At 43.7% G+C, this 8055-nt stretch overlaps 1 pseudogene; it reads left to right on the forward strand.

Moving 5' to 3' along the window:
* Positions 1–323: 323 nt before the first annotated feature.
* On the forward strand, positions 324–7685 carry LOC142784931 (uncharacterized; annotated as a pseudogene).
* Positions 7686–8055: the final 370 nt, after the last annotated feature.

Raw genomic sequence — 8055 nt, forward strand, 5'->3', positions numbered from 1 at the left:
CTGTACAGAGAGCAAAATGGCCATTAAAAGTCATGCGCCTGAAGATTGTTCTTAAAAGACCACCTGCCATTCCACATAGCTTTCCAGGCACTCACATAAGTGTGACTCGTGGTGGCAGCAGTGCCTGCTGGGCAGTGGTCGTGGTTACCGCCATCATGCGACGAGTTCATAACCTCAAGCTGGCAAGGGATATCGTCTTTGTCGATTCGACTGCCTCATGCGACACCACCAAATGCACAGTAACGGTGGTGCTGACTGCGACCAAGGCTGCTGCTCTCCCACTCGCAGTACTAATTCACAAGGAGCAGAGCACCAATGGCTACCTGGCTGCTTTCAAGCTCCTCAAGGAAGCCCATCCTCTCTGCTTTGGAGGCCAACCAGTAAGTAAGGAAGTAGGCACAAAATTGTAAATTGTGCGCACAGCGAATTGCTATATATTAATGCCATCCCAATCCTCTACAATAGCATTGTTAACACAAACTTACACGAGCAACTAGAGAAGAAAATGTAGAGGCCAGTGCTCAATGCGTGGCTTGAATATAATTCAGTATCTGAACTACAAGTTTTCCCGCCCACTTTAATCCAAGTGCCAGCTTAAATAATCTGCTTGTCATTGAAATAATCTGAGCGCCGAGCTATTTAATCCATGTGCCAAACATTTAATCCAAGCGCCAACTCAATGAGGCCGCATGTCAGTGAGTTTCATCCAATTGCCAATGGCTAATTAAAGTGCCAGTAATTTTAATCCACGCACTAGAAACACTAGTTTGCCGCTTTATACAGTATAAATGTGAAAATAACGTAAACATGTAGTCACAGGAAGAACTTTTCCTTCACCTATACGTGCTTGCGCTTATGAAATGAAGTGCGCATTGCTATTTCCTCCTAACACTTTGGTGTCATAGCTTCAAAATAAAAAAGAACAGTGTGTGTTAATTGCATTTATGGGTACTAAGAGTATTTGCTCATAGTCAGTGTATGGTTCGTCACTACTGCATTATTCTGACTAACCATGTACACCATCGCATATGCATAGATTCATGTCGTCTGCTAAGCAGACGGCTTTCGGCTACTTATTCGCTGAGGCATTCGCAGTCATCTGCTCAGCCCGGTGATAACGGTGATAGACAGATGGTCACCAGGGCCTTTGTCAAGCCCTTCTCGCGGCTTTTAGCCTTGGCGACCCTCCAGTTTTTGTCTGGTAAATAAATAAAGTTTGATTTGATATTCATTCGTTCTTGAAATCAGAAACAACCATTTAAAACTCAAGTTGCATTTGTTTCGGTTCATTTAGAATTAAGTTTTTTATAAAAGCATCAAAAGAGAAACTCCTGTTTTCATGTAAAAAGACAACGCTAGTATTCCTGAAGCGTGTTTTCTTGAAACACGCGTTCATCGAATACACATAATTTTGTTTGAATAAAAAGATAACAACTAATATGAATATAAAATATGACTTCCGTTTTCCACATCAGGGTCACGAGTTTGCGTCTTATGTGCCCTGCAGGACGAAAGCCTCTTAAATGATTTCTAATTTGCTCTGCCCTAATCTATTTGAGCATGTACCTGTTTCTGACTCATCGCTGCCCACAGTCATGTTCTTCATATCTTGTTATGCATCCCGGCACTCCAATAACAATATTATGTCTGCCGCATTACATGACCTGGCCCAGACATGTAACGCTATACAAATCTGATTATGAGCTGTGTTGACGAACACAAAATATCCTTGCTTTTTCTTTCATTGCTATTAAAATGACTTCACCCGGGCCAAGCACTCATCTACAAACTTGTACATAGCACAGTACATAGTACATAGCACTGCAAACATGGCTCAAGAGAACCACGAAATTTTTGTTTCCTTGAATACTAGCGGCGAATACTAATAATAATAATTTATTCTACTTTCCGACTATAGTATTTTATATTGTAGAAACTGAATTTCAAATGCATTGCCATTTTTACGCCCCGTATTGTGCTTTTTGTGCATGGATTGAACTGACTGGCACCTGAATTCAAGCCATTGGCGATTGGATTAAACATGGTGGCACATGGATTAAAATCACTGGCACGCGGGCTGATTGAGTTGGCACTTGGAATAAATATTTTGGGGCTTGGATTAAAAGTTTGACACATGGATTAAAGAGGTTGGCGCTCAGATTATTTCAATGGCGTGCAGATTATCTAAGCTGCCACTTGAATCTAAGTGAACGAAAAAACCTGTAGTTTCCTATGAAACTTATGTAACTACTTTTGAAGACATTTCTGAATTCGCATAGTGTAAGTAACGACACAATAGCAAATAGCTCCATTAAGCTGGACCAAAAAAAAAAGTTGTACCAGGACAGAAATTATTTGTGACAAAAACGAAAGTAAACAATACTGCACAGACAAAGCCACAGGAGAGGGCCTTTGTGGTTCTTGTGGGCATTTATAGAAATCACCCACATGCTCTCATCATCATCATCACACATTTGGCTATGAATTCTAATCTTTCCCATGTGACACCATCATTGTGGGTGAAGTGTGCCTGTTCTGTGCATTTCATTCAGGCTAGATAAGCGTTTCTCAAGCTAAAACATGTGCCCACACCATAGGTCGGCATAGCTTGTGGAACTCTCTCAGGCTCATTCATGAAATATATCAGTCTGTTCAATTTGCCTGCACCACGTGAACCAGTTCACGATGTTCTGCGCCTTGCCATTCGTTTCAGCGGTGCAGCATTGACAACCTCTGAACCCTGCCATTCATTTCTAAAGGTGCAGAATAGGTACAGTGCTGGTTCACGATTTTTCCGCCCCTCCCACATTGACAGTGCCGGCATGGTGCAGCCGCGCGTGCAGCTGAGCAGACGACGCAATACTTTGGTGTAGGCACCGTACCTGCCTCCACTAACACGATGTGTTTTTTGCTAAGAAGTTTGTGCCTCATAAACTGTATGCATAATCATTTGGCCATCGGTCAGTGTTACCTTAATGGTGTTAACTAAGTGAACAGAAATGAGGCCTGCATCAGCACATCGTCATTCGTTTTGGGTGTTGCACTGTGCCTGCACCACTGAACTTGCGCTTCACAATTTCTGAACTTTGCATGCACAGCCGTGAACCGGTTTCAGTTGGTGCAGGTAAATCAAATGCACTTTGTATATTGAACTTTCCACTCAATGTACTCAGACTCACAAAATTTTTTCTGAGCTGAACTCACCCAAACTCTCGTTCACACATATTTATTTATTTAACAATACTGTAAGCCTTTGTACAGGGCCATACAGATTCTTAAGCCGGACTCACTCAGGCTCAAACGCACCAAAACATTACTCAACCGCACACACTCAGCCTCAGACTCGCGGCTGGACCTGAGTGTGAGTGAGTACTACTGAGTCAACTCATGAGTTCATCAGCCTGGAATTAGCTTCTTTGATTGTGGTGTCAATGCTCTTTAACACCAATATCTGATGTAATCGGTGCTCTTCTTGGTGCCACTTCACACAGCATCTTCGAAAACGAGCTCCGAGTGCTTCCAAACCAGTAGAGTCATTTTTCTTGGAGGAGATGTTAAAATATAATAGTCAAGAAATTCCCTGGAAGACTTAGCTTGGGACTGCCAAGGCGCCCCCTTGTATAATTCAAACGTCTAATTAATAAATATTGAAACGGTGTATGAAAAACACTGCTTTGGAATACCTATGAATAGATGTGAGTATAAATGTGAATATAGGTAAGGCTGAGTAACGCTGAAAATGTCTAGGTGGAACCTCAAGTCGGCAAAAGAAAGTGGAACTCACTCAAGAAATATATTTTGCGCTTTAGACTCACTTGGACTCAGACTATCCAAAATTTTGCTTAGCCGAACCCGCTCGGACTCACACTCACTAAAATTTTCTTCAAACAAACTCTCTCGGACTTCGACTCACAAAAATAGGGCTTATCCAGACTCGGACTCATAATGTGAGTCTGAGTGAGTCCGTGTGAGTTGGCCAATGAGTGAGTTCGTGGACCTATTGCCCGAACTCTCTCCTCTTTTTAAAATACTGGTAACAGATGCAAACTTACACTTGTCTTTAACCTTGAAACTTACCATAAATGTTACTGCTGTCTATAGTTTATTAAAAAGCAAATAGCGAACTCAAATTTAATAAAAAATTATTAGCCAAGGCTATTTATATTTTTAGATTCACCCACGAAATTTGTTCTCACAACATCCACAACTTTTCTATGCCTTTATAACTATGGGCAGCTTTCAACTTTATTGCATTGTCTGCCAGGCCCCACAGGTACTCATGAGTGACAATTCGAGTGCTGAGAAGGCCGCCCTGCAGCAGACATGGTCGTCAGCAAGGCAGCTTTTGTGCCATTTTCATGTGGCACAAGCGGAGTGGCGCTGGCTGACGACATCTCACAAATCTGTCGACAAAGACCAGAGGAGACGATTCATGTCTGCCTTCCAACTGGCAAGTTTTTTTGCAATCTAGTTGTAACTCTAGCTCTAAGATACGAGGTGCATTCGTTGCATCTGCACTTAGTGAACAAATTCACAATGGTCAGCTGTTTTAGCATTCGTTTCATGTTTCCAAGATGATGGCGCTGGCATAGCAGCATAGGTGTATAAAAAGCACAGCTGTCCTGCAAGGTTAGTGCATGAATTACCTTCACTTCCTCGTGATATGATTTGGAGTGTATGCCGCACAAGATGCCCTAATCTGCAGATGACAACGCTGACAGTATTTGTGTCCATTTTAATCACATTTAAAAAGTACAGCAGTAAACGTCTGGTGGGTTCAAATGATTTCGAATGCCATAAAATGAAGCTTGTACAAATATTCAAATGCTTTGAATATTCAAATGAATAATGCAGTAATCAAATTTGATTTGAATCGAAGTTAAATTGCTGAAAATTTTGAATTATTAAAAACGAAAAAAAATAGGTGTATATTAGTCCACATGTAACACTTTGTAAAGGTCGTTTCACGGCAGTGGAGGGATGCTAAACCATGAAAGCACTTACCCAAGCATATTAGACCACATGTAAAAGTGGTTTCACTGCAGTGAATTGGTGCTAAGCAATGAAAACACGTAATCAAGAGAAATTCGCACTGCAGCAAAGCCCCACTTCAAGGTTTTAATAAAGAATTACAATGACATCGATTCTGCTTTTTTTTTGTTTTCAGTTTAAAAGCTCGTGACACCGATTTATATGCTCTAAGTAAAAAAAAACTGAAACGCAGCATATTTTACTGGCTATTACTTGGGCTGCACCAAAAGTCGAATGCTGCTTCAATTCGAAGTTGTTGCCACTTCCTTTGATGAAAAAAAAATGGCCTTTGCATAGGCCCTGTTTCAATTTTTAAAGATCTGTGCAAGTTTTTTGGCCATGACAAATATGCCCCTTTTTGTTTATAATATGCAATATATATACTACTACAATTCAATTAGATATTATTCGACCAAAATCACTATTCGCTTCGAATTCACTTCGAACATAAAATTCCCTATTCACACAAGCGTACAGAAAATGTCAGCAGCATCAACTTTTATGGACCACCGCTTGGCAATTCGTGGAACAGACCGCGGCAATCAATTTCCAGATTACAGTGCTGCGCACCGTGCACAGCCTCCACTTCCAAAAACAATTCCCGCACTCGTTTCCTACACCTGACCAATCCTCCTTTCATGCGCAGTGACACAAATTCGCCGATCGGCGACTTGACGAAGCACGCAGCTCATCGATTGGGTTAAACCAGTCACGACGGCAGGCTACGCTTTTTCCTCCCTTTGAAAGAGAAGGGTGGCGAGACCGCACGAAAATTTGAAACTAGCTGAAACCAATGTTCTAACCCCTGTGAATTCCTTAATAAAGTATTTGCAAAATCCTTGAGGAGGCAGCATGTTCACGGAGCAAAGGTGCACATATTTTTGATTTTTGGTCCTTGGGGGTTGTTTACTGGCCCTTTGAACTGAGACAAGCCTGTGCAGATCACAAAGTGACTTCAATGCAGACAGTGAAGCATGAATCTGTATTACGGTGCAGTTTAAAAAAAGCGAAAATATCCAAATACGAGCACCTCATTGAAAAATTTCCTGCTATCTGCAGGTCATGTATGCAGACACAGTAGAAAAACTTGAAGCTGCCACTGCCGAACTGAAGGCCCTACAACACGATGCCTTTGTGTCTAGATTTCTGACATTCTTGCGCCGACAAAAAGAGTGGGTGCAGCTCTACCGTTTAGACGTGTTGACAAGGGGCCACAACACCAACAATTTTGCGGAGGCAACCATACGCGTGCTCAAAGACATTATCCTGAACAGAGTCGAAGCATTTAATGCAGTCGCACTCGTAGACTCGGTGGCTCTGGTGTGGGATATATACTTTGAAAGCCGTATCCTCCGCCACGCCTACAGCCGCGTTGCAGCCCATCAACTGCTGTACAAGCGGCTGCTGTCGAGAATGCCGAAAGACGCAGCCAAGGCCATCCAAGTGGTAGGCCAGTGACAGTACATTGTGCCTAGTGCCACCCATCCCAGCTCCAGTTATGAGGTTTATGCTGACATAGGACTATGCACGTCTCTTTGGTAAACAAGGTGCATTTTGTAAGCACCAGGCTTTGGTGCAGAAAAATTACGGAGGACTGTTTCCGAATGCTCCGGCACTGAGTACTGACGACCGGTACCAACTGACACAGCTGGCACTAGGCGAGGAGTGTCCCCCCAGGATATTTTTCGAACCCTTACAAGAGGAGGAGCGCAGCAGTAGTTCCAGAACCATGGAAGGTACCAGTGCCCAGCAGGAGAAGCCAGACGAACTCCAAGCAATGCAAGGCACCAGCACGCAAGAGGCCACACACCTCGCACCTGTACCGTCGGTGCCTGATGCAGCCCAACTTGCCCAGGTAGGACAAGCCCCTTGAAAGGGCCCTGAAATACTTTTCAATTAAACATAGGGAATGCTACTGAACAGTAGTCAAGGCTTCTTTTATTCCTGTAAGCATATTATTGTGCTCCACCGCACTAACGAATTTACAATTTCATATTAGTGGATGTCATCATTCTGAGGGCGATTTCAAGATTTCAACACTACCGGTGTCGTATTGTTCCATGTTTGGGACTACAGGTCACCAAAATTGTTGGTATTAGCAGCACTTCCAGTAGCAGAATAGTCAAAACAGGTGACAGGAAAAACTTAACTTAAACTGGCTCCTCAGCTTGAACTTTATTCCCGAGCAGTTGTCTGCAGTTAGAGAGGAGACAAATAATTGTGCAGTTCTTGTTGGTGTGCTGTACACGTGAAGTATATTCCTTTCATCACTTTTGGGGCAGGCCCAAGAACATGCATATGAGTTCCTGGAGGTCCAATTGCGGCGTGTGCATTCTATGAATGCACACAATCCAGCTTACCTTGATATCGTGAAGGGCCTTGCAGAGGAGCTTGCTCGTGTTCAGAACAGCAGCGATGGGACAGGACTGATGCTTGCATTCAAGGCTACCGCTGCAGCAAGACGTCGCCGGACCCGTCACATAAGGGTGCAACCGACCAGAACTGCTAGGCGTAGGCCAGGGCTTACAAGGGGGTCCAAGAGGGTCCCTACAGGGCGCCCAGCAGTTGAGCCAGCTGCCAAGAGAGCAAAGAAGAGGCCCCATTTTTTGAGCCACAGCATAGAGAAAAATGTGCCTGGTGCAAGGCTGCACTGAATGGCAGCTGCCTCCCACCAACTGGGCTCACGGCAGTTATAGGCACAGAGCCAACTTGGTTTCAAACATCATTTCTAGAGTTTTATGTGGTGAAACGATTATATGATTGTGAAGCACACCGCAGTGGGCGACTGATGATATGTGGGGTTTAACGTCCCAAAAACACCATATGATTATGAGAGACGCCGTAGTGGAGGGCTCCGGAAATTTCGACCACCTGGGGTTCTTTAACGGGCTCCCAAATCTGGGCACACTGGCCTACACCATTTCCACCTCCATTGGAAATGTAGTCACCACAGCCGGGATTCAATGCCACGGCCTGCGGGTCCGCAGCCAAGTATTTTAGCCAGTAGACCACCGCGACGGAGCC

Source organism: Rhipicephalus microplus, unplaced genomic scaffold, assembly GCF_043290135.1.
Source record: "Rhipicephalus microplus isolate Deutch F79 unplaced genomic scaffold, USDA_Rmic scaffold_16, whole genome shotgun sequence".
Taxonomy (NCBI): Eukaryota; Metazoa; Arthropoda; class Arachnida; order Ixodida; family Ixodidae; genus Rhipicephalus; species Rhipicephalus microplus.